The sequence below is a fragment of the Lepidochelys kempii genome, chromosome 10, assembly GCF_965140285.1.
Source record: "Lepidochelys kempii isolate rLepKem1 chromosome 10, rLepKem1.hap1, whole genome shotgun sequence".
Classification (NCBI taxonomy): Eukaryota; Metazoa; Chordata; order Testudines; family Cheloniidae; genus Lepidochelys; species Lepidochelys kempii.
Genome location: NC_136389.1, coordinates 65,928 through 92,812, shown reverse-complemented (window position 1 = coordinate 92,812; position 26,885 = coordinate 65,928). Strand labels below are relative to the sequence as shown.

General features: G+C 45.4%; 1 protein-coding gene and 1 pseudogene across 2 annotated transcripts in view; both read left to right on the top strand.

The window, feature by feature from the left end:
- TSR3 (TSR3 ribosome maturation factor) overlaps positions 1–8,270 on the top strand; it is a 31,173-nt gene extending 22,903 nt beyond the window's left edge. The window contains exon 7 of one of the 2 annotated variants that reach the window (XM_073361556.2): positions 7,594–8,270. The gene's annotated coding sequence lies outside the window, so the exon portion shown is untranslated. Of the gene's footprint in view, positions 1–969; positions 2,498–7,593 lie in introns of those variants that run through there. The other variant, XM_073361559.2, reaches the window with a different exon arrangement.
- LOC144930898 (uncharacterized) lies at positions 2,004–11,327 on the top strand (annotated as a pseudogene).
- Positions 11,328–26,885: the final 15,558 nt, after the last annotated feature.

Below are 26,885 nucleotides of genomic sequence, written 5' to 3'. Positions count from 1 at the left end.
TAAAGAACTATGGGCTGGATGAATGGACTTTAAGGTGGATAGAAAGTTGGCTAGATTGTCGGGTTCAATGGGTAGTGATCAATGGCTCCATGTCTAGCTGGCAGCCGGTATCAAGTGGAGTGCCCCAAGGGTCGGTCCTGGGGCCGGTTTTGTTCAATATCTTCATCAATGATCTGGAGGATGGCGTGGATTGCACCCTCAGCAAGTTTGCAGATGACACTAAACTGCGAGGAGAGGTAGATACGCTGGAGGGTAGGGATAGGATACAGAGGGCCCTAGACAAATTGGAGGATTGGGCCAAAAGAAATCTAATGAGGTTCAACAAAGACAAGTGCAGAGTCCTGCACTTAGGACGGAAGAATCCCATGCACTGCTACAGACTGGGGACCGAATGGCTAGGCAGCAGTTCTGCAGAAAAGGACCTAGGGGTTAAAGTGGACGAGAAGCTGGATATGAGTCAACAGTGTGCGCTTGTTGCCAAGGCGGCCAATGGCATTTTGGGATGTATAAGTAGGGTCATTGCCAGTAGATGGAGGGATGTGATCGTTCCCCTCTATTCGACATTGGTGAGGCCTCATCTGGAGTACTGTGTCCAGTTTTGGGCCCCACACTACAAGAAGGATGTGGAAAAATTGGAAAACATCCAGCGGAGGGCAACAAAAATGATTAGGGGACTGGAACACATGACTTATGAGGAGAAGCTGAGGGAAGTGGGATTGTTTAGTCTGCGAAAGAGAAGAATCTGGCGTGATGGACCATGTACGTGCATGCCAACATGTGACCCAAGAGCTGGAGGCACGCTCTGGCTGTTGTCACCTGGAATCTTGTGACTGTGTCGATGAGCCCCTTCAGGGTCTCGAACCAGTCTGGTGAGAGGGACGCTCTGGCTGACGAGGTGTCCAGGAGCACCCCAATAAACTCTATGCGTTGAACCGGGACTAACATGGACTTGGTGTTGTTTACCAACAGGCCCAAAGTGGTGCATGTGAACAGGAGGAGCGTCACATGATCCCTCACCTGCAACCAGGAGCTGCCCTTGACCAGCCAATCGTCCAGATAGGGAAAGATCTGGACCCTCCTGACACCTGAGATAGGCCACTACCACCGACATACATTTTGTAAATACCCTGGGGGCAGTGAACAGGCCAAACAGGAGGACCGTAAATTGGTAGTGATTCTGCCCCACCACAAAATGGAGGAAGCGTCTGTGCCCCTCGAATATATGAATGTGGAAGTACGCATCCTGCAGATCGAGGTCCGTGTACCAGTCCCCGGGATCCAGGGAGAAGATGATGGAGGCCAGGGAGACCATGTGGAACTTGAGCTTCATCATTGGTACAGACCTCACAGGTCCAGGATGGGCCTGAGTCCCTCTTTGGCCTTCGGGATAAGGAAATAGCGGGAGTAGTACCCCTTGTCTTTAAACTTCCCGGGCACCACTTCCACTGCTCCTAGGCCGAGGAGCTGCCCCACCTCCTGCTCGAGCAGAGCTTCATGTGAGGGATCCCCCAGGAAGGATGGAGGTGGGGGATGGTTGGGCGGGGAAGAAGTAAACTGGAGGGTGTAGCCCCGGGAGATGGTGTTGAGGACCCATCGGTCCGAGGTCAGCCGCGACCACTCCGGGAGGAAAGCACACAACCGATTGGAGAAGTGAAGCTTTACTGAGGGCGGATCCCTGATGAGAACAGGCAGGGCACCCCCAAGCGTCCCATCAAAACTGCCTTTTCCCCGCCTGCTTGCCCTTGGAGGACCCAGGCTGGGGGGCAGGCCGAGACTGCCTCTGAGGGCACCTCTTATAGTCCCGCAACTTCTTATGGGTGACCTCGTATTTCGGGTGGGTGGCCTGAGCGGGGGGAGTCTGCTGCAGCTTGAACTTAGATTTAGCCAGAGCCAGAACACAGAGACCCAGAGTCTGGAGGGTTGTGCAGGAGTCTTTCATGCCATGCAGCCTTGTATCCATTTGCTCCACAAACAGAGTTTTGCCCTCAAATGGGAGATCCTGCATGGAGGTCTGTACCTCGCTGGACAGCCCAGAGAGCAGGAGCCACAACGCCCTTCTCATGGACACCGCGGAGGCCATGGACCATGCGGCCATGTCTGCCGCATCTGATGGGAGGAGGGATAGCTCAGTGGTTTGAGCACTGGCCTGCTAAACCCAGGGTTGTGAGTTCAATCCTTGAGGGGGCCATTTAGGGATCTGAGGCAAAAATTGGGGATTGGTCCTGCTTTGAGCACGGGGTTAGACTAGATGACCTCCTGAGGTCCCTTCCAACCCTGATATTCTATGATTCTATGAAGCTGCCTGCAGGGTTGCCCTGGCAGCCGCTGTACTCTCCTCCACCAGCACTTTGAACTCCTTCCTATTGCACTCCTGGAGGTAGTCCTTGAACTTGAGCAGGAAGTCCCACAGGTTGAACTCATACAGGCCCAGGAGAGCCTGGTGGTTTGCCACTCGTAACTGGTAGCTCGAGGACGAATACATTTTTCTTCCAAAAGAGTCCAGCCTCCGTGAATCTTTATTTTTTGGGGTTGGGGCTGGCTGGCCCTGCTGTTCCCTGTGGTTGACCGACCTGACCACCAAGGAGTTGGGCGCCGGGTGGGTGTATAAGTAGTCATGTCCCTTGGCGGGTACAAAGTACTTGCATTTCACCCTCTTAGAGATGGGGGCCAACGAAGCTGGTGTTTGCCACAGGGCATTTGAAATTTTTGCCACCCCTTCATGGACAGCCAAGGCCACCCTGCCCGGTGCCAAAGAGGACAGCACATTAAACAGGGAGTCTGAGGGCTCCTCCATCTCCTCTGCCTGGAAGTGGAGGCTTGATGCCACCCTTTTTAAGAGTGGTTGGTGAGCCCTAAAGTCCTCCTGTAGGACGGAGGGGGGGGGCCGTAATTGCCTCATCTGGGGAGGGCGAGGAGGCCTGTGTGGTACTCTGGGTGTCCGCTGGCACCGGAGGATCCACCGCCTCATCAGTCTCTGGGCATGGTGCTGAGGATGTACGTCCCACTGCCTCCTTCCTTGGAGGCCTGGAGAGCGAGGCCAATGGTGCTTCTGAGGCTCCAGCCACCAAGCGAGCCCCTACTGGGGGCTGCGTTGGGGGCCACGGTGCCCACTGGTACCATTGAGCCGGCCATGGCGCCTGGTGCCACTTCACCTGCTGCAGCACCAGCGGGGCCAGCTGTTCGGCCTGGCCCACTGATGGACAACTATGAGCGGAGGCTGGGCTGATGTACGACCTGCCGCTGTCCCCAGACTGGGAGGGGTGGTGGTGCCGGGAGTGATGCTGACTACAGGACGGCGATCCCGACACGGAGGACCGGTACCATCGGTAACAGCTGCTCTGCGATTGGCTCCGATGGGCAGACTCACGACAGCGAGACACCAGCGATCGACGCCCAGGGTTGCGGAGGCAATGCTTTAGCGGGGTCTTGGAGCGGGATTCTGAGCGGGAACAGCATCGACATCCTTGCTGTGACCGGCTGCGATAACCTCTCTGAGACAAGGACCTTTGGTGATACCTGCCTCGGTCCCATCAGTATTCGCTCCTCGAGGTGGAGCGGTGCTGACGGAACCCAACTAGATAGTCTGGTGGGCGTTGAGGGTGATCCATGTGGACTTTGCCCTGAACAGTCGCTGGGTGGTGAATGGCAGCAGAAACACTCCCTGGACCGAGACCGGTACCGAGCTGGGGGTGACTGTGGAGATCCCAGCAGTGGCTTGCCCCTGGAGTGTGGGGCCGACATCAGCGGTGCTCCTGGTACCAGTATGGACATAACATCCCGGGCCACCTGCAGGGCCTCCGGTGTGGATGGCATCCGGACATCCGGGGAGGCCTGCTCTAAAGGTGCCAGGCTACTCCGCTCTACGTGAGTCAGAGGCCTAGAGGCCGGTGGGGATCGAGGACTGCCCGACATGGGTCTTGCCTCTGTCTCTGGTTTTCCTCGGTGCTGCTGCGAAGAAGGCATCTTTCTGGCCTTCTTGGTGTGCCCCGTGGACTGGGAACGGTGCTGACTGGTCAATGGCACCGGAAGGTCGCCTCGCATCGACACCGCGGTGCCCGGTGCCGGCTCGGAGTGGCACACCAGCGTCAGGTTCAGCGCCAACTCCATGAGAATGGCCCAGAGCCTAATGGCCCTTCTCTCTCTTGGTCCGAGGCTTAAACGACACGCAAATTTTCCAATGATTGCTAATATGGGTTTCTCCCAAACAGCGCAAACAGTCTGGATGCGGGTCATTCCTTGGCATAGATCATCTACAAGTGCCGCACGACTTAAAACCCGGGGTGCGGGGCATGCCCCAGCCCGGGCTCTCTAACTGAACTAACTAAACGGCTAACTAACTACAGGTACCAACACTGAATGAACGAACAGTTCTGGGGACGAGCTACAGCAAAGCTGGAGTACAGTAGTTCCGACACACCTTCACTGGCAGCAAGAAGGAACTGAGGATGGGGGGAGCGTGCAGCTCTCCTTATACTGCGCCATGCAGGCGCCACTCCAGGGGTCACAGGGCACTCCCCCCATGGGTACTGCTAGGGGAAAAACTTCCGGCACCTGTGCACATGGCGAGCACACACACCTATTGTGGAATAGACATGAGCAATCACTCGAAGAAGAATTGCATATTGAGAGCACATTAAACCAGCGCTCTGTGATTATCACTAGCTTCCAGTCAGCTTCCAGGTGGAATTCAAGGCATTAAGTTTAAACCTATAAAGTCTTAAATGGTTCGGACCTGTTTACGAGAGAGGTGGTCTCTCCCAGTATATACTGTAACAGGTAAAATCAGCAGAGGTGTTGGAGCTGGAGCTCCCACAATATAGGTAACAGACCTGCTGGCAGGTTATTCTTTGTGAAGGTTCCTCAGTTTTGGAACTTGCTCCTCCCATTAGTTCAGCAGAGTCCAGATTTATTAATCTTCTAAGCACGCTGCAAAGCCCATCTTTTATCTCTTCTCTAAGTCTGCTGAGGAGGGTGTGGGCTGAGGTAGAGATATTATGGTCAGAATTTTGCTTATGTTCACGTAATAGGCATCCAAAGCACCAGGTGGGCACCTTTAATGGTATTTTGAACATATAACTAATAAATATCCATGTGCTGAAGAGTCATCTGATAAATTCACTGCTCTAACCTTCATCTGGGCCTGATGTATTTGAAGTAGGGTCTTCTGAAGAATCCTTTTAAAGTCTCTTTTTCCTTTTTTTGCACATAGAGGGGTATCTGTTTGGTTAGTTCATAGGTGCCAAACAATGATAGTCTAAAGTGGCAATCTCAAAGTCACACAGAAGAACAAAGGTTGGCAATTAAAATCTTATAAAATGTGCACAAAGAGCACATTTGCTTGGTGAGAGATTTGAGGAAGCGCAAAACACCAGCACTGCAAGATTTTCTATTTCCACATGAGCATGGCAAGGCTATGTCCTGTCACCATCATTGTTCAATATCAGCATTGACTGGTTGATGAATAAGCATGAAGAGTCAACTGTCGATGGCATTGAGCTGAACACTCTTTTGCTTTGAAACCTTGTGGTGTGGTGTGCCTGGTGTGGGTCACAGGTGAGAATGCCAAATTCAGAACAGTGATAAAAAAATAGGACAGTCACACCCCAAAACTGGCGGTTATTAGTTCATCAAACCAATAACAAAAGTGAGCTCTTGTATCACCACACTGGTTAACAAGAAGCCAAAACACAGTCCCCTTAGGCATTCCAGCCCCTGGCTTACCACCCAGACAACTGGTCTTTCTCTAATGAGACGTTACTGAAAACCAGATTCATCATATAGAAGGTCCTATTAATCTCAAAGGATCAGACACTTCCCCAGATCCATATATATATATATATATATATATATATATATATATATATATACACACACACACACACACACACACACACACACACACTTTAGATCTTACCATATGCTATAGCCAATTCCTTTAGTAATTAAAAACTAAAGGTTTATTAATATAAAAGTAAAATAAGTTATTAATTGGTTAAAGGAATCATATATACATTACAACTGATTTCAGAGTTTGCAACAGTGGTGTTAAATCTGCTAGTCTGTAATAAGTCTCTCCAGTTCATCCATTAGGTTGGGGGGTCATCAGTCCATTGTTCAAAGCTCTTCTTTGCTAGAAATCATGTCCAGAACTGTGGAAGAGGAAAGACGACAAAGCAGTGATGTCACAGCTTGCATTTTATATCTCAGCCCATGTGCACTGAAAGTTACTGGCCAATATGGGGTCATGGGTCACGTGAGCATGGAAAGTTACTGGTAAAAGATAGTGTTAGATCCCATATCCTTATCATATGTCCTTACATGTCTTGTTGAGTCGTGAGGCATTCATTGAGTATGTGCTCCTTGAGCAGTTTTGGGAGGGTCCCTGGAATAGTGGATTGTCTTTAATAAACCATCAAGCAGGCTGGCTAGCATTGCTGCAAATCTGTCTAGGGGGTGGTCACCCAGGAACGGAACACATTCGAGATAAATTCATAGCAAATATTCATAACTTCAGCTACAAAGATGATATATCCATATAAACAGGATCATCATATTTAGCAATTACAATTTTTTCCATAGATATATTATGATGTACTTTGTATCAGACTTAGTGCAATTGTGGTGATACATTAGTGATAATAAATTAGTGTACATCTGGTTATCATTCTTTCTATACAGCATAACAGACCTCAAGTACACCAATGATGTTGCCTTGTTGGCTTAATTTGTTGAATCGCTGCAGCTGATGGTGGTTGGGAAAGAAGCAATGCGTATTGGTTTAGTTATCAGTCTGGAGAAAACGAAGTCCCTGGCCATTACCATCAAGCAGCCTCCAACCCTAGATTACAGTCAGCTCAGTGAGAGGCAGAATCACTTTAAAAAGTGTTGGGGCTTTGACTGACTCCTGCTGTGCGTGCGGATGCCGGGGCAACTCAGCTAAGGGGCACCAGAACAGCAAGGGCCAGGGGACCATGGCCCCATCACTTTTAGAAGTGGGAAGGCCATGCCTTTCCTGCCTTAAGGGTGAGTGACAGCAGGGAGAGGAAGACTCAAGGAGCCCAATCTACTTAGTTTAGTTTATCAAAATATAGGTTAAGGAGTGGCTGGATCACAGCCTATAAGTACCTACATGGGGAGCAGAAACTAGATAAAAGAGGGCTCCTCAATGTAGCAGACAAAAATATAACAAAATCCAGTGGCAGAAAATTGAAGGAAGACAAATTTAAACTAGAAATAATGCACAAATTTTTAACAGTGGAGGTAATTAACCGTTGGAGCAATTTATCAAGTACAGGTAAGACAGGCATGGATTCTCCCTTACTGGCAATTTTTAAATCAAGATTGGATATTTTTCTAAAACATATGCTCTAGTTCAAACAGGAATTAATTCATGAAAGTCTTTGGCCTGTGTTATGCAGGAGATCAGACTAGAGGATCACAGTGATCATATCTCTCTTAAAACAAAAGACTCTATTCTCATTTGAAAGGCTATTAGCAAGTTGTACAGGTGGCTCTAATGACTATTTTATCTCAATCCTAAGTATGATGATGATGCCAGGGAAGAACTTTACAAACGACTTATTGAATTTTCAGATCAGCTGACAAGCATCAGGATTATACATGAAATCATAGACATCTGGATAGGCCCAACAGCTTAAAGGAGAGGCAAGCATTCAGGATAAGAAGAAACATGGACTCTTCAAGAGGCAAATGATGCTTCTGGCACCACAAGGAGAACTTTTCATTTGGCAACATACCACTTTATTGTAGAGGGTTTCCTGCTATTCAAACGGATGGATTGGATCTCCTCCAAGCAAGATCTCTCTGACTCTGTTGGCCATCGAAAAAATCAGAGGTACTGAAGGCCTGGCTTGACAAAGCCCTGGCTGGGATGATTTAGTTAGTATTGGTCCTGCTTTGAGCAGGGGGTTGGAGTAGATGACCTCCTGAAGTCTCTTCCAACCCTAATCTTCTATGATTTTATTATCAGGCTGCCAGGTGGAGGGATGCTAGGCTGTGATGGTTGGTTTTGTCTCTGTTCTGTGACAGTAAGTCCAGAAATGGCTGTAGGTGAATGCACCAGGTGGGAGGCCATCTGTAGAGCGGTAATGAACCAGAACGATCATGGCCATCATAGTGTTGTTAAGATCACTGATGCCTTATCCCACTTAATCTTTTGGAGGATGTGACATAGGAGGGAAATGGGAGGAAAGGCACATATCTAGGGCCCTACCAAATTCATGGCTGTGAAAAACACATCATGGACTGTGAAAACTGGTCTTTTGCGTGCTTTTACCCTATGTGTATATAATATAATATACAAATATAAATATGTGTATCATATTTACCCTATGATACAGTAGTGTCCAACTTTTTTACACACAAGATCACTTTTTGAATTTAAGATCTACCCCACCCCTTCCTCAAGACCCCACCCCATTCACTCCATTTCTCCTCCCTCCATCACTCGCTCTCCCACACCCTCACTCACTGTCAGCAGGCTCGGGCAGGGGGTTGGGATGTGGAAGGGGGTGCAGGCTCTGGGCTGGGGCCAAGTTCGGCGTGTGGGAGGGGGCTCTGGGCTGAGCCTGGGGCAGGGGTGCAGGAGTGAGGGGTGCAAGCTCTGGGAGAGAATTTGGGTGCAGGGGTCACATGGTCACACTGCATCTAATCTCATACAATCCACTGGACATTTCATGAGTTACTTTGTGTGTGTGTGTCATCTGGGGTTTATAGATCCAATATGCTTCAGGGGTTGTCACAAATCAGTATAACAGTCTCAACTGTGAAGCGTGCATTGGCTGAGCCTGGGGCTTGGGGTTGGGGTGCAGGAGTGATGGGTAAAAGCTCTGGAAGGGAGTTTGGGTGCAGGAGGGGGCTCCAGGCTGGGGCAGGGGGTTGGGGTACAGGAGGGGGGATGAGATGCAGGCTCCGACCAGAAGGCACTTACCACATCAACACTGCATGTAAAACTGAAATAAAAGCCCATCAGTGAGCCTGGTACATACGACATGACCTTTGCCCCAATGCAGGTTTACACCTCAGATGTTTATCACTTTAATCTTTCACTACAATAAAAATGGACACTTTAGCACCTTAATGTGAAAAAAATGCTTCCCAAAATTTATATATATTTTCTTCTGAAGTGAGACTAAAAATTTACAATGATTTTTGTAACATTTTATGCCAATTTTTTTAGTTCACTCATTTGTTAGATTTCACATCCCACTTATAAAATATAAAAACAATGATTTGTAAAATGATTGTATATTTACTAGAGCTATCAGTTGCAGTTAACTCACACAATTAACTCAAAAAAATTAATCACGATTAAAGCAATTAATTGCAGTTTTAATCACATTAAACAATAGAATAGGAAGGAAGCCAAGGAAAGTGTGGGCCCCTTACTGAATGAGGGAGGCAACCTAGTGATAGAGGATGTGGAAAAAGCTAATGTACTCAAAGCTTTTTTTGCCTCTGTCTTCACAAACAAGGTCAGCTCCCAGACTGCTGCACTGGGCAGCACAGCATGGGGAGGAGGTGACCAGCCCTCTGTGAAGAAAGTAGCGGTTCGGGACTATATAGAAAAGCTGGACGAGCACAAGTCCATGGGGCCGGATGCGCTGCGTCCGAGAGTGCTAAAGGAGTTGGCAGATGTGATTGCAGAGCCATTGGCCATTGCCATGAATTTTCAAAGATGAGAGGGGGAGGTTCCGGACGACTGGAAAAAGGCTAATGTAGTGCCCATCTTTAAAAAAGAGAAGGAGGAGGATCCGGCGAACTACAGGCCAGTCAGCCTCACCTCAGTCCCTGGAAAAATCATGCAGCAGGTCCTCAAGGAATCAATTCAGAAGCATTTAGACGAAAGTGATCAGGAACAGTCAGAATGGATTCATCCAGTATGGGCTGGATGAATGGACTATAAGGTGGATAGAAAGTTGGCTAGATTGTCAGGCTCAACAACGGGTACCGATCAATGGCTCCATGACTAGTTGGCAGCCAGTATCAAGTTGAGTGCCCCAACGGTCAGTCCTCAGGCCGGCCTTGTTCAGTATCTTCATAAATGATCTGGAGGATGGCGTGGATTGCACCCTCAGCAAGTTTGCAGGTGACCCTAAACTGTGAGGAGAGGTAGATACGCTGGAGCGTAGGGATAGGATACAGAGGGCCCTAGACAAATTAGAGGATTGGGCCAAAAGAAATCTGATGAGGTTCAACAAAGACAAGTGCAGAGTCCTGCACTTAGGACAGAAGAATCCCATGCATCGCTACAGACTGGGGACCGAATGGCTAGGCGGCAGTTCTGCAGAAAAGGACCTAGGGGTGACAGTGGACGAGAAGCTGGATATGAGTCAGCAGTGTGCCCTTGTTGCCAAGAAGGCCAATGGCATTTTGGGATGTATAAGTAGGGGCATTGCCAGCAGATGGAGGGACGTGATCGTTCCCCTCTATTCAACATTGGTGAGGCCTCATCTGGAGTACTGTGTCCAGTTTTGGGCCCCACACTACAAGAAGGATGTGGAATAATTGGAAAACATCCAGCGGAGGGCAACAAAAATGATTACGGGACTGGAACACATGACTTAGGAGGAGAGGCTGACGGAACTGGGATTGTTTAGTCTGTGGAAGAGAAGAATGAGGGGGGGATTTGATAGCTGCTTTCAACTATCTGAAAGGGGGTTCCAAAGAGGATGGATCTAGACTGTTCTCAGTGGTAGCAGATGACAGAACAAGGAGTAATGGTCTCAAGTTGCAGTGGGGGAGGTTTAGGTTGGATATTAGGAAAAACTTTTTCACTAGGAGAGTGGTAAAGCACTGGAATGCATTACCGAGGGAGGTGGTAAACTTCCTTAGAATTTTTTAAGGTCAGGCTTGACAAAGCCCTGGCTGGGATGATTTAGTTGGGGATTGGTCCTGCTTTGAGCAGGGGGTTGGACTAGATGACCTCCTGAGATCCCTTCCAAACCTGATATTCTATGATTCTATGAATACCGATTGAAATTTAATAAATATTTTGGATGTTTTTCTACAGTTTCAAATATATTGATTTCAATTGCTATTACCAGCAGGAGAGTGAGTTTGTGTGTGTATGTGGGTGGGGGGGTGAGAAAACCTGGATTTGTGCTGGAAATGGCCCACCTTGATTATCATGCACATTGTAGGGAGAGTGGTCACTTTGGATAAGCTATTACCAGCAGGAGATTGAGCTTGTGTGTGTGGTTTTTGGAGGGGGGTGAGGGAACCTGGATTTGTGCAGGAAATGGCCCACCTTGATTATCATACACATTGTGAAGAGAGTGGTCACTTTGGATGGGCTATTACCAGCAAGAGAGTGAGTCTGTGTGGGGTGGGGGGGGGCGCGGAGGGTGAGAAAACCTGGACTTGTGCTGGAAATGGCCCAACTTGATGATCACTTTACATAAGCTATTACCAGCAGGAAAGTGGGGTGGGAGGGGGTATTGTTTCATGGTCTCCGTGTGTATATAATGTCTACTGCAGTTTCCATGGTATGCATCCGATGAAGTGAGCTGTAGCTCACGAAAGCTCATGCTCAAATAAATTGGTTAGTCTCTAAGGTGCCACAAGTACTCCTTTTCTTTTTGCAAAGACAGACTAACACGGCTGTTACTCTGAAACCTGTAATTACAACACAGAATACAAAGCGTACAGTGATCACTTTATATTATTACAAATATTTGCATTGTAAAAAGGATAAACAAAAGAAAGGGTATTTTTCAGTTCATCTCGTATAACTTGCAAATGTAGATTTTTGTTGTTGGTACATAACTGCACTCAAAAATAAAACAATGCACAACTTTAGAGCCAAAGTCCACTCAGTCCTACTTCTTATTCTGCCAAGCGCTAAGACAAAACAAGTTTGTTTACACTGATGAGAGATAATGCTGCCCACTTCTTATTTACAATGTCACCAGAAAGTGAGAACAGGAGTTCACATGGGACTTGTGTAGCTGGCATTGCAAGGTATTTATGTGCCAGATATGCTAAACATTTGTATGCCCCTTCATGCTTCTGCCACCTTTCCAGAATGCGTTAATTAAATTTGCATCTAAACTCCTTGGGGGAGAATTGTATGTGTCTAGCTCTATTTTACCCGCCTTTTGCCATATATTTCATGTTATAGTAGTCTTGGATGATGACTCAGCATGTGTTGTTCATTTTAAAAACACGATCACTGCAGATTTGTCCAAACGCAAAGAAGTGCTGGGTCTTCATCTGAGATTGCTGTAACATGAAATATATACAGCATGCTGGTAAAACAGAGCACGAGATATACAATTCTACCCCCAAGGAGTACAGTCACAAATTTAATTAGCACATTTTTTCAAATGAGCATCATCAGCATGAAAGCATGTCCTCTGAAATGGTGGCCAAAGCATGAAGGGGCAGACGAATGTTTAGCATATCTGGCATATAAATATCTTGCAACGCCAGCAACAAAAGTGCCATGCAAATGCCTGTTCTCACTTTCAGGTGACCTTGTAAACAAGCAGGCAGCAGCATCCCCCATCAATGTAAACAAACTTGTTTGTCTTAGCGCTTGGCAAAATAAGAAGTAGGACTGAGTGGACTTGTAGGCTCTAAAGTTTTACACTGTTTTGTTTTGAGTGCAGTTATGTAACCAAAAAACGCCACTGCATTTGTAACTAACACTTTCATGATAAAGAGACTGCACTTCAGTATTTGTATGAGGTGAATTGAAAAATACAATTTTTGTTTATCATTTTTACAGTGCATATATTTGTAATCAAAAAAATAAAGTGAGCACTGTGCACTTCGTATTCTGTGTTGTAATTGAAATACATATTGAAAATGTAGAAAAACATCCAAAAATGTAATAAGTTTCAATTGATATTCTATTGTTATAAGTGCGATTAATAGTGATTAATTTTTTTGAGTTGAGTTAATCGCATGAGTTAACTGTGATTGGCCGCCCTAATAAAAATGCATAATGTAAGTAAGTTAATATATTAAAGAAATAACTGAAGTATCTGTTTTTGACCCTGTAAATATATATTGTCGAATTTGTAGCTTTTTTAAAATCAGTCCAAATAGTTTGGGAATACCTACATGAAACAGCTACTAGACAGATTTAATGTGTGTCAACCAAATTAAGCTTATTGTGAAGATTTCTGGGGCCAAATTGTTTTCAAGATAAAACATTCACAATCTGAGGAACTTCTAACAACTGCAGTGTGTGGGATAAGACTCCATTCTCCTAACATGATTGAATAGTCTCAATTTCCCTCTTGTTGAGTGTGCACAGATATGACACTACAGGCTCAGGAGAGACTTCACTTTGTTTGCTGATTTATGCTTTTATCAAAACGGTTTCAGCGGAGCAGAGTTTAATTTTTCAAAGGCAGGAATGAAATTTAATTCAGAAACAGATTAAAAACCAAACAAACCACTAGAAACAAATCCTTAAACTGGCTGTGAAAGATGTCATCTTGACAGGCCTGGAGCTTGAAGTCTATAGCTCAGTTACAAAATGTGCAGGAGAAGTGCAAGCTTCTCACTCTCCTGCCTATGCTAAACAGACACCTCCAGGAATGAGACGGGAGTTGAGCTTTTCAATTCAACTTTGATAAAGGTGCCAACAAGGGGCACAACTAGTGTCAGCTGCGAAGAGTAATTCTGGGACTCCCACACTAGAAAATTAAGAATCAGATCACCCACTTATTTAACATACATTACCACACAACCATTAGAGGGGCACTGCTCACCTTTGTCACTGTGCAGCGAAGCTAGACATTGTAACATGGAGTACTATAACTGCCAAATATGATTATTAATTTAATTTCCTGCTAGAGTTGTAACAGTAGAAAGCCCAAAGCTGCTCACAACTGTCTCATGGCATGCCTAGGAAGCATCATCTTCTGCAAGTCGATAATCTCCATTGGCTGTTAAAAATAAAACAAAAACCACCCCTCCATTATAAGTCAGTGCAGAGAAACAGAAGTAAGCAATTCAAAATTTCTAGCAAAGGTGGAACCCAAGACTGGCCAGTTTAATTAAAGAGGTGCTAAGCACCTCAGGACCCATGAATGTTAACTAAGGCCTTGCCTATACGGCAGAGTTTTGTCCCCAAAAGGCAGCTTTTGGCAACGAAAGAGTGGAGATGTACACACTGCAATGCCACTTTTGGCACAAAAACCTCCACAGTTTCGGCGACAAAATAAAACCACCTTGACAAAAGACATAGGGCTTTTTGCGCAAAAGTTTTGTCAGGGCCAATGCAGACACTGCACTTGATTGTATCACTTTAATTAGCCTCCAGAAGGTGTCCCACAATGCCCATCTTGACTGCTCAGGTCAGCAGTTCTTACTCCACTGCCCTGCAGTAAGGAAAGCAACAGTCCGCTCCTTCCCCTTTAAAGTCCTGGCAATTTTTGAAACTCCACTTCCTGTTTGCTCAGCCTCGAGAGCTCACATCACATCTTCCCAGGTACAATGGCAGGTCCACGTGACAATTGCTGTCCCGCTTGGAACAATGTGGATCTGCTCAGTATTTGGAGACAGGAGGCTCTGCAGTCCCAGCTGCTCTTCTGCCATAAGAATTTCAATACCTATAGGCGACTCTCTCAAAGCCTTTGCAAAAAGGGCTATGACCAGGACACACTGCAGTGCAGAGTAAAGCTCAAGGCACTGAGGCAGGCCTACCAGAAGGCAAGGGAGGCAAACTGTTGCTCCAGTGCTGCACCACAGACCTGCCATTTTTATATGGAGTTGGATGCTATCCTTGGTGGCGACCCCACCTCCACTGCCAAGAGTCCATGGATACTTTGGCGGGGCTGGATCTGGTGGAAAATGGACCTAACCTAGAGGATGAAGTCATCAATCAAGAAGTGGAGTTACACAACCATGTGGAGCCCACAGCAGGGTCGCCATGTGGTGTGTCCAGTCAGGAGCCATTCTCCACTCCGGAGGTGTCTAGCCAGACTCGGCAGTTGCACTCCAGCGAACAAGAAGCAGGAGAGGAGATCCTGGTAAGTGGTTTTGCTTTGTAAAGTGCAGAGGTGGGTTGAGGGCATAGAAATGTTCACGGTTGGCTGCGTTTCTGTGTGCTGGACATTTCCCTGTGCAGTTAAGCAGTATGGCAGAACAGGGGCTTGAGGCACACCAAGATTTCATGGGAATCCTCCAGAGAGATCTCTAGAAAACTTTTTTGGAGGTACTTGGCAACCCTCTACCAAAGGTTCCTTGGCAGATCTGTTTTGTTCCTTTCCCCATTGAAGAAAGCTTTCCCATGCCATTCTGCAATCACCAAAGCAGCGCACAGGTGAGCAGTACAGGGACTAGAGCAGAAGCTGCAAGCGTATAGTAGATGCACCCTTTCTCCTCTGCTTACTCTTAGGAGTGAGATATCTGGTAAAATGACCCCCACCTGTGGAAAAGAGTGGGAAATTTAAAATAGTGTCCCCAGTTGACTGCAGCACGACCCTTTCATATTGCTTTTATCCCCATGTAAAATGCCCTCTGCCCTGGAGTAAACTCACCAGGTTTGGGGTGTTCGCTGGCATGTGTGCTTGTTAAGGGAGAAAGTGCTTGTGCTGGTCAGTGAGAAAGTGATTGGTGTGTTACTAGAGGTGTATTTTACTATACTGTTTCAATGTTGTATGTGTACTTAATCATACTTCTGTGTATTGTTCCTTGTGCATCTGCAGATGCAGCCTTCAGAGGCATCCCCTACACACTGGCGGAGCGCCTCCGCTGGATAAGAAAGCGGCCAAGCTAGAGCAAGGAGGACATGTTCCAGGAGGTGCTGCAAAACTCAGATGCAGAAAAAAGTGGAGAGAAATCGAAAGGCAGGACAGAAAAGAAAATTAGGCCTTTTTTTAGGGTCCCAACTAAGACGATTAAAATTATACAGCAACAAACAGATGCTGAAGTCCTTCATAACGCTCCAGACTGAGCAGATTGTGCATGCCCACCTTCCCCTTCAGCACATTTAGAACTCTTTTCTACGCCTTCCCCAAACCCCAAATTGCGCATTCCTTTCCGCTTTCTGGGACTTCACTTTCCCATTCACTCCATCCCCTCAGACACCTTTTCAAATGATAGCTGGACTTACACACAGCTCTGAAAGTCAGCCCTCCCCTGCTACCTCCTCTCTCCCCAACCGTGTGTGTGTGGATATCAATATACTATTGTTTTTTGTGCAATAACAACAAAGTTTTTCTTAATGATAAGCAATCTTTGTTTCTTGCAAATTGTGATAGCAGATAGCAGCAACAAATAAACAAGCAGTTTAATCACTTGCTTACATGGAATCCTAGGCCACAAAAATCACAAGTGCTTCCTTGCAAAACTCAAATTTCATTGAGTTGGGAATTGGCTGATGTGATTGCAGAGCCATTGGCCACTATCTTTGAAAACTTGTGGTGATCAGGGGAGGTCCCGGACGACTGGAAAAAGGCAAATATAGTGCCTATCTTTAAAAAAGGGAAGAAGGAGAACCTAGGGAACTAGACTGGTGAGCCTCACCTCAGTCCCTGGAAACATCATGGAACAGGTCCTCAAGGAAACCATTCTTAAGCACTTGTAGGAGAGGAAGGTGATCCGGAATAGTCAACATGGATTCACCAAGAGCAAGTCATGCCTGACCAACCTGATTGCCTTCTATGATGAGATAACTGGCTCGGTGGATATGGGGAAAGCAGTGGACGTGATATATCTTGACTTCAGCAAAGCTTTCGATTCAGTCTCCCACAGTATTCTTGCCAGCAAGTTAAAAAAGTATGGATTGGATGAATGAACTATAAAGGTGGATAGAAAACTGGCTAGATTGTCAGACTCAACAGGTAATGATCAACGGCTCAATGTCTAGTTGGCAGCCGGTATCAAGCAGAGTGCCCCAGGGGTCGGTTCTGGGGCCGGGTTTGTTCAACATCTTTATTAATGATCTGGATGATGGGATAGATTGCATCCTCAGCAAGTTCGCGGGTGACACTAAGCTGGGGGGAGAGGTAGATATGCTGGAGGGTAGAGATAGGGTCTAGAGTGACCTAGACAAATTGGAGGATTGCGCCAAAAGAAATCTGATGAGGTTCAACAAGGAGAAGTGCAGAGTCCTGCACTTAGGACCGAAGAATCCCACGCACCACTACAGGCTGGGGACCAACTGGCTAAGCAGCAGTTCTGCGGAAAAGGACCTGGGGATTACAGTGGATGAGAAGCTGGATGAGAGTCAGCAGTGTGCCCTTGTTACCAAGAAGGCTAACAGCATATTGGGCTGCATTAGTAGGAGCACTGCCAGCAGATCAAGGGAAGTGATTATTCCCCCTCTATTCAGCACTGGTGAGGCCACATCTGGAGTATTGTGTCCAGTTTCGGGCCCCCCACTACAGAAAGGATGTGGACAAATTTGAGAGAGTCCAATGGAGGGCAACGAAAATTATCATGGCTGAGGCACATGACTTACGAGGAGAGGCTGAGGGAACTAGGCTCGTTTAGTCTGCAGAAGAGAAGAGTGAAGGGGGATTTGATAACAGCTTTCAACTACCTGAAGGGGAGTTCCAAAGAGGATGGAGCTAGGCTGTTCTCAGTGGTGGCAGATGACAGAACAAGGAGCAATGGTCTCAAGTTGCAGTGGGGGAGGTCTAGGTTGGATATGAGGAAACACTATTTCACTAGGAGGGTGGTGAAGCACTGGAATGGGTTACCTAGGGAGGTGTTGGAATTTCCATCCTTAGAGGTTTTTAAGGCCTGTCTTGACAAAGCCCTGGCTGGGATGATTTAGTTGGGGTTGGTCCTGCTTTGAGCAGGGAGTTGGACTCTATGACCTCTTGAGGTCTCTTCCAATCCCAATCTTCTATGATTCTAAGCATTGCAGTCCTGAGTATAACATATGTTACTGGTTCTCATCTTCAAAGTGTTTCTGCAAAGCCTCTCTGATTCAAACTGCCCCCCTTTGTGCCCTGCTAATAGCCCTGGTATCTGGCTGCTCAAAAGCTGCAGCCAGGTGTTCTGCACCTCAGGAGCATACTTCTGAGCAAACTTTTCACTCTTATCTTCATAAATATCATGCAATGTACAACATGCAGCTATGACCATGGGAATATTATCCTCATTGACATCTAACCTGCCATAAAGGCACCCCCAGAGTGCCTTTAATCTGCTAAACGCACATTTCACGGTCATCCTGCACCTACTCAGCCTATTGTTGAACCGCTCCTTACTGCTATACAGGTTTCCCGTGTAAGGCTTCATGAGCTATGGCATTAAGGATACGCCAGGCCTCCCAGGATCACTATGGGGATTTCAACATTCCCTACTGTAATCTTCCGGTCTGGAAAGAAAGCCCCCACTTGCAGCTTTCTATACAGGCCAGTGTTCCTGAAGATACATGCGTCATGCACCTTTCCAGACCCCACCGTGTTGATGTCAGTGAAATGCCCATGGTGATCCACAAGTGCCTGCAACACTATGGAGAAGTACCCCTTCCTAGTGATGTACTCAGTCACAAGATCGTCCAGTGCCAAAATTGGAATATGCGTGCTATCAATAGCCCCTGCCCAGTTAGGGAAACCCATTTTATGCAAAGCCATCAACTATTTCACACACATTAGCAAGAGTCACAGTTCTTCATAGCAGGATGCGATTAATGGCCCCACACACTTGCTTTAAGTCCCAACATTGACTTCCCGACTCCAATCTGATTTGCGACTGACTGGTAGCAGTCTGGAGTCATCAGCTTCCACACTGCGATCGCCACACGCTTCTCTACTGAGAGAGCAGCATTCATTTGGGTGCCCTAGCCCTGTGGGTAAGGATGAGCTCAACACTCAATTCCAGGAAGATGGCTTTCCTCATCCAAAAGTTCTGCAGCCACTGCTTATCATCCCAGACCTGCATAACAATGCAATCCCACCACTCAGTGCTAGTTTCCTGAGCTCAAAAGCGACGGTCCACCATGTGCAGCTCTTCCGTGAATGCCAAAAGCGATTTAATATTGCTCTTATCCACGTCAGACAGCACATCAGGCAATTGTGAATCTGAGTTAGTGTAATGACAGGTTTCAGAGGTGACTTCTGGGAAGTTCTGTTACTACTACAGGACAGGCCTAACAAAGAAAACAACAGCACGCTACTAGCCGTCACCTTCAGCCCCCAACTAAAACCCCTCCAACGCATTATCAAGGATCTACAACCTATCCTGAAGGATAACCCAACACTCTCACAAATCTTGGGAGACAGGCCAGTCCTTGCCTACAGACAGCCCCCCAACCTGAAGCAAATACTCACCAGCAACCACATACCACACAACAGAACCACTAACCCAGGAACCTATCCTTGCAACAAAGCCCGTTGCCAACTGTGCCAACATATCTATTCAGAGGACACCATCACAGGGCCTAATAACATCAGCCACACTATCAAAGGCTCGTTCACCTGCACATCCACCGATGTGATATATGCCATCATGTGCCAGCAATGCCCCTCTGCCATGTACATTGGGCAAACTGGACAGTCTCTACGTAAAACAATAAATGGACACAAATCAGATGTCAAGAATTATAATATTCAAAAACCAGTCAGAGAACACTTCAATCTCTCTGGTCACTCGATTTCTGATCTCAAAGTGACTATCCTTCAACAAAAAACTTTGAAAACAGACTCCTACGAGAGACTGCTGAATTGGAATTAATTTGCAAATTGGATACAATTAACTTAGGCTTGAATAGAGACTGCGAATGGTTGAGTTATTATAAAAAGTAACCTATTTCCCCTTGTTTATTCCTTCCCTCCCCCACTGTTCCTCAGACGTTCTTGTTAAACCCTGGATTTGTGCTGGAAATGGCCCACCTTGATTATCATACACATTGTAAGGAGAGTGATCACTTTAGATACGCTATTGCCAGCAGGAGAGAAGTGTGGGGGGAGAGAAAACCTTTTGGAGCGATAAACACCCATTTTTTCATGGTTTGTGTGTATAAAAACATCTTCTACACTTTCCACAGTATGCATCCAATGAAGTGAGCTGTAGCTCACGAAAGCTTATGCTGAAATAAATTGGTTAGTCTCTAAGGTGCCACAAGTACTCCTTTTCTTTTTGAGTTAGTGTAGTTAATCGTGAAGTTCCTGCCTTTCGCAATGTGCTACTGATAGCTAGCAGAGCATTGGAGAGCAGTGCAGGATCCATTCTTTCAGGCAGAGATGGTGGGGTGAGCAGAAAACAAGGGATGCTGAAAAATGCCACAAACTGAAGACAGAAGGGAATGCTAAGACACAAAGCAGTGCATCATGGTACATTGAGCCTGGACCCATGATGCACTGTAATCTACTCCGCCTTCCCACAAGACCTAGTGGCAAAACATGGAGAGCTGAACTGTGGGATAGCTACCCATAGCGCATTAGTCTCACTGTCGATGCTACTGCCCCAAGTGTGGACGTTCTCTTCAGATAGAAAAAGACAGTGTGAACATGCAGTAATTTTCTTTTAGCGCTTTTTGATAGCCAGCAAAACTTTACACTGACATTTTTTTTGCCAAGACTCGGCCTAAGGTGTTGGTGACTAAGTTGTATCATATTGGCAGAATCTGCCTTCTTGATGGAAGTTTTGAAAGAATATGCTTCTTCGAAATCGTAAGTTTGCCTGGTCCAGCCATAAAAGGAGAAAATGTTACCCAGAATGAAGAGGTTGAAAAAGCCACCTTTTGCAGGAGGGACCAATGCTACTAATACAGTAGCAGCATTTCACTAGGAAGGAGTACAGAATTTTAAGCCAGGACCCAGAAGAGTGCTACAGAGTGTTGTTTTGATGGAGATTACAGCTTTCAGAGAACAGTTAAAACTTACGCCTTCACCATTTATGATTAGAGAGCCAAACGTCCAAAGTGGTGGAATAAACCCTCTGTCATAGTTAAATTCCAGCTTGGTGAATTGCAATTCATCTACATAATATTATTTTCAGTTTCAATTGGATGACACTTAATTTTCCTTTCTAAATTGCTGCATAGTGAGTGTTAGACAGTTGTTGCCTAAGTTCAGGCATAGCTGAACTATATCTGTATGTAACTATTTTGCTGTTGTATTGTACACATATACTTGATAAACCCAGAATTTTAGTTTATACCTATATAAATAGAACTCCATTCAGTTTTATGAAAGGATTGCTGTGATCTCACAAGAAAGGCTCATTTATTACAGCTGGAGACAAATTATACAGGCAAGGGATATTGAAATTTTTATACAGAGCTAAAAGCAAGAATTATTAATTTGAACTAAGATAAGCAGTCAGACTAGTTCTTGCATGTAGAACTTCTGCTTCATGTCCGACAACCCACTAGTTTTATTTTAAAGACGACAGCAAGGCAAACCTATCATTTTGAGCCAATAACTTGTACAGGTAGAAAAGAGAATATATGTAACTTGCTCCTTGCTCTTACTGCAATTCGCTATTCTTTTGTGCAGCAGTTACAGGAAACCTAATTTGTGGAGACATACAAATACCATGTTTACAAACATTAGAAATAACTAGAGTTGCATTTAACAGGCTCTTGCATGGCACATAATAAAGTTATACAAAGACCATTACTGCTAAAATACTTAGTATTTTAAGATTTATCTACCATCATGACCATTGGGATACATCTACTTACGATAAAACTGTCTATTTGCTGAACTTATCAGGATTCTTTCTGCACCAACTGCTTGTAATGACTGAGGCACAAGGTATGAAAATTGACATTCTCCCAATCGGAAGGGAGTCTTAATGCATCTCCTTGGAAAGATGGCTGCATATCACTCCTTTTCACCATATGTCTACCCAACAGAGAACAAGAAGGATGCAAGAGTAAGGTACTGCATGTACAGGAGAAAATTCAACAGTATGTTACAGAACACCATTAGAGTACTGTCATGTACTGGAGTACTGTCATGGATGGTTATAAACTGTTCAGGAAGGACAGGCAGGGCAGAAAAGGTGGGGGAGTAGCACTGTATGTAAGGGAGCAGTATGACTGCTCAGAGCTCCGGTACGAAACTGCAGAAAAACCTGAGTGTCTCTGGATTAAGTTTAGAAGTGTGTGCAACAAGAGTGATGTAGTGGTGGGAGTCTGCTATAGACCACCGGACCAGGGGGATGAGGTGGATGAGGCTTTCTTCCGGCAGCTCACGGAAGCTACTAGATCGCATGCCCTGATTCTCATGGGTGACTTTAATTTTCCTGATATCTGCTGGGAGAGCAATACAGCGGTGCATAGACAATCCAGGAAGTTTTTGGAAAGCGTAGGGGACAATTTCCTGGCGCAAGTGCTAGAGGAGCCAACTAGGGGGGGTGCTTTTCTTGACCTGCTGCTCACAAACCGGGTAGAATTAGTGGGGGAAGCAAAAGTGGATGGGAATCTGGGAGGCAGTGACCATGAGTTGGTTGAGTTCAGGATCCTGACGCAGGGAACAAAGGTAAGCAGCAGGATACGGACCCTGGACTTCAGGAAAGCAGACTTCGACTCCCTCAGGGAACGGATGGCCAGGATCCCCTGGGGGACTAACTTGAAGGGGAAAGGAGTCCAGGAGAGCTGGCTGTATTTCAAGGAATCCCTGTTGAGGTTACAGGGACAAACCATCCCGATGAGTCGAAAGAATAGTAAATATGGCAGGCGACCAACTTGGCTTAATGGTGAAATCCTAGCGGATCTTAAACATAAAAAAGAAGCTTACAAGAAGTGGAAGGTTGGACATATGACCAGGGAAGAGTATAAAAATATTGCTCGGGCATGTAGGAATGTTATCAGGAGGGCCAAATCGCACCTGGAGCTGCAGCTAGCCAGAGATGTCAAGAGTAACAAGAAGGGTTTCTTCAGGTATGTTGGCAACAAGAAGAAAGCCAAGGAATGTGTGGGCCCCTTACTGAATGAGGGAGGCAACCTAGTGACAGAGGATGTGGAAAAAGCTAATGTACTCAATGCTTTTTTTGCCTCTGTTTTCACTAACAAGGTCAGCTCCCAGACTGCTGCGCTGGGCATCACAAAATGCGGAAGAGATGGCCAGCCCTCTGTGGAGATAGAGGCGGTTAGGGACTATTTAGAAAAGCTGGACGTGCACAAGTCCATGGGGCCGGACGAGTTGCATCCGAGAGTGCTGAAGGAATTGGCGGCTGTGATTGCAGAGCCACTGGCCATTATCTTTGAAAACTCGTGGCGAACCGGGGAAGTCCCGGATGACTGGAAAAAGGCTAATGTAGTGCCAATCTTTAAAAAAGGGAAGAAGGAAGATCCTGGGAACTACAGGCCAGTCAGCCTCACCTCAGTCCCTGGAAAAATCATGGAGCAGGTCCTCAAAGAATCAATCCTGAAGCACTTGCATGAGAGGAAAGTGATCAGGAACAGCCAGCATGGATTCACCAAGGGAAGGTCATGCCTGACTAATCTAATCGCCTTTTATGATGAGATTACTGGTTCTGTGGATGAAGGGAAAGCAGTGGATGTATTGTTTCTTGACTTTAGCAAAGCTTTTGACACGGTCTCCCATAGTATTCTTGTCAGCAAGTTAAGGAAGTATGGGCTGGATGAATGCACTATAAGGTGGGTAGAAAGCTGGCTAAATTGTCGGGCTCAACGGGTAGTGATCAATGGCTCCATGTCTAGTTGGCAGCCGGTATCAAGTGGAGTGCCCCAAGGGTCGGTCCTGGGGCCGGTTTTATTCAATATCTTCATAAATGATCTGGAGGATGGTGTGGATTGCACACTCAGCAAATTTGCGGATGATACTAAACTGGGAGGAGTGGTAGATACGCTGGAGGGGAGGGATAGGATACAGAAGGACCTAGACCAATTGGAAGATTGGGCCAAAAGGAATCTGATGAGGTTCAATAAGGATAAGTGCAGGGTCCTGCACTTAGGATGGAAGAACCCAATGCACAGCTACAGACTAGGGACCGAATGGCTAGGCAGCAGTTCTGCAGAAAAGGACCTAGGGGTGACAGTGGACGAGAAGCTGGATATGAGTCAGCAGTGTGCCCTTGTTGCCAAGAAGGCCAATGGCATTTTGGGATGTATAAGTAGGGGCATAGCGAGCAGATCGAGGGACGTGATCGTTCCCCTCTATTCGACATTGGTGAGGCCTCATCTGGAGTACTGTGTCCAGTTTTGGGCCCCACACTTCAAGAAGGATGTGGATAAATTGGAGAGAGTCCAGCGAAGGGCAACAAAAATGATTAGGGGACTGGAACACATGAGTTATGAGGAGAGGCTGAGGGAGCTGGGATTGTTTAGCCTGCAGAAGAGAAGAATGAGGGGGGATTTGATAGCTGCTTTCAACTACCTGAAAGGGGGTTCCAAAGAGGATGGCTCTAGACTGTTCTCAATGGTAGCAGATGACAGAACGAGGAGTAATGGTCTCAAGTTGCAGTGGGGGAGGTTTAGATTGGATATTAGGAAAAACTTTTTCACTAAGAGGGTGGTGAAACACTGGAATGCGTTACCTAGGGAGGTGGTAGAATCTCCTTCCTTAGAGGTTTTTAAGGTCAGGCTTGACAAAGCCCTGGCTGGGATGATTTAACTGGGAATTGGTCCTGCTTTGAGCAGGGGGTTGGACTAGATGACCTTCTGGGGTCCCTTCCAACCCTGATATTCTATGATTCTATGAATGGCATCCCCTCTACCACCTATTTTCCCCAACAATTCCTTTCTACAGATTTCTCATACGAAGGATGTTTTTCATTTAAATTTAAACACTATCAAATTCAGTGATCTTGTATGTATTACCTTCAATGTATTACAAGAGTCACATATTGATTAAGGTCAAGTATCAAGGTACAATAATTCTACCATTGGCCTTAAACTGCTACCATTTCACGCAAACATTAGCATATTGACATCTAAAAGATATATGCATATGAAAATGGATGTTTAATTACTACTCAATAAAAAGCTAGATTTAAAGTAGTAATTACAAAAAAGGCTTTCTGGGGAGCACCCTATAGGTAGAAAATCCAGCTGAACTGTGTATCTGATTTCCTTTGTATTATAAACCCTCCACCCCCAAACTGAGGAACATGCTAACTATAGAATCATCCTGCTAAACAAGGCACTCTTGCCTCAGACACAATCACATAGTTTCACAATAATTCAATAAGAGATTTCAAGTATCAGTTAATTCAACCAACCTTTAAAAGATTCAAAGTTAAATATTTTCCTAACATACATTTATTTTTTCTTTAATAAATCAGCATGTGATGCAGAGGTTATTGTACACCTGGAGCATAAGTTTCTGGAAACACAAGAAACAGGTCAGTCATAGCTTTTTTTATTATTATTAAACTCTAAGGCTGTGTTTACATTTAACAGTTACCAGAAAAGGAATTCCATTTTATATCCCAAGGAAAGGAACACTGTCAGGAAAACTCCTAATCTGTTTTATTAGTAACAACACTTAAACCACTAGTTCACTTAATAGTATGTTGGTTATTTTTTGCATTTCTTTCAGCCAGGACAGTGAAATTAGACTCCTTTTTGGGGGGGGCTTTATGCTTCTCATGCAGCAACAAAATGCTGTGAGTTTCCAGCACCGTAAGAAGTGATAAAAAACAAGCAAAGTTCCCTCCACTGTGTTTTGCCATGAAAACATTTCCATTCATTTTAGATTTTGTAGAGTAAAAAAACCTCTGAAGGTCCTGCAGTAAAATCAGAGATAAGATATGAATAATAATCTCTGATATATTATACCCTAGCAGGGATTTTCTTCTAAATCAGCTCCCCCTCCCTTTTTGTGGTAAACTATCACTGTGTGAAATCCTGACCCCATTAAAGCTAATGGCAGTTTTGCCATTGACTTCAGTGGGTCAGGATTTCACACTGGTTTTGAAAAACTAGATTAGAGACTTCAGGTAGCAAAAAACTCCCTCAAACAAAATGGAGGGAAGTTTCTTTCTAACTTAACATTTTCTTTTTTGTCCATTGGTTCAAAGGCTGGTTTCCCAATTAGCTATCTTTAAAAAATATGGCAAGATTTGAGGAAAGCATAGTAGCAGTGTGTGGGATCAAATGAGAGAGAAAGTGAGGCAGTTAGTCTCACAGATTCAAGGGAACATTTCCACACTTGGAAGGCAACCACCATAATCAGATACAGCACTCAGCCTTACTTACTATACTTCTGTAAAAATGTAATAAAAATGGAATCACAGGACAACTGATTATGCTACAACAGACAAGTTAGAGTTCAAAGAAAGTCTAACTATAGCACTAATTTTATACCACAGACAGGTTGAAGCTTTCAGCATTTCATCACCAGTGATATGGGTTGTTTTGTTTTTTAAACCTAGAGAAATGCTGTTACATTTCAGAGTTGTGGGGGGAAGGGGAAGAGGGAAAAGGGACTTGCATATTTGAATTCCTCATATAGGTTAACTGTGGCCTTTTGCATTTTACAGACAAGAACTTTGCCCTTTCCCTAAACATTACATACACTGGCTTTCATAAGGCACTTTTTTTTTTTTAAGCAAAATAATTTTAAATATTCAAATACTACAGATCACATGCACTCCTGCTTAGATAACATTTCTTACATTGTTTACAGTTCACCCTTCTTTGTGGATGTCAGGCATCCTAGTATATGCCTGGGGTTCAAAAAGTTTTGATTTGTGAACCAGTCACTCTAAACTGGTTACCCTAAAATATCAGATCCCAAAGATGAAGATAAAGATAATCAATTATGCTTCTTGGCATTGGCCTATTGATAAATTTGTAGTCTAGTCACAATAGTGTCCAATCAGCACCACTGTAAACAATCATCAGCTTTGGTAATGGCCAATGTGCTAGTCAGAGTGGACTTTCCTTAAAAGACCTGAGAAATTAATTTAGATTAACCAAGTCTGAGAGACTATCATTCAAGAATAAAGAGTTAGAGAAGGGTCACTTCTACAAT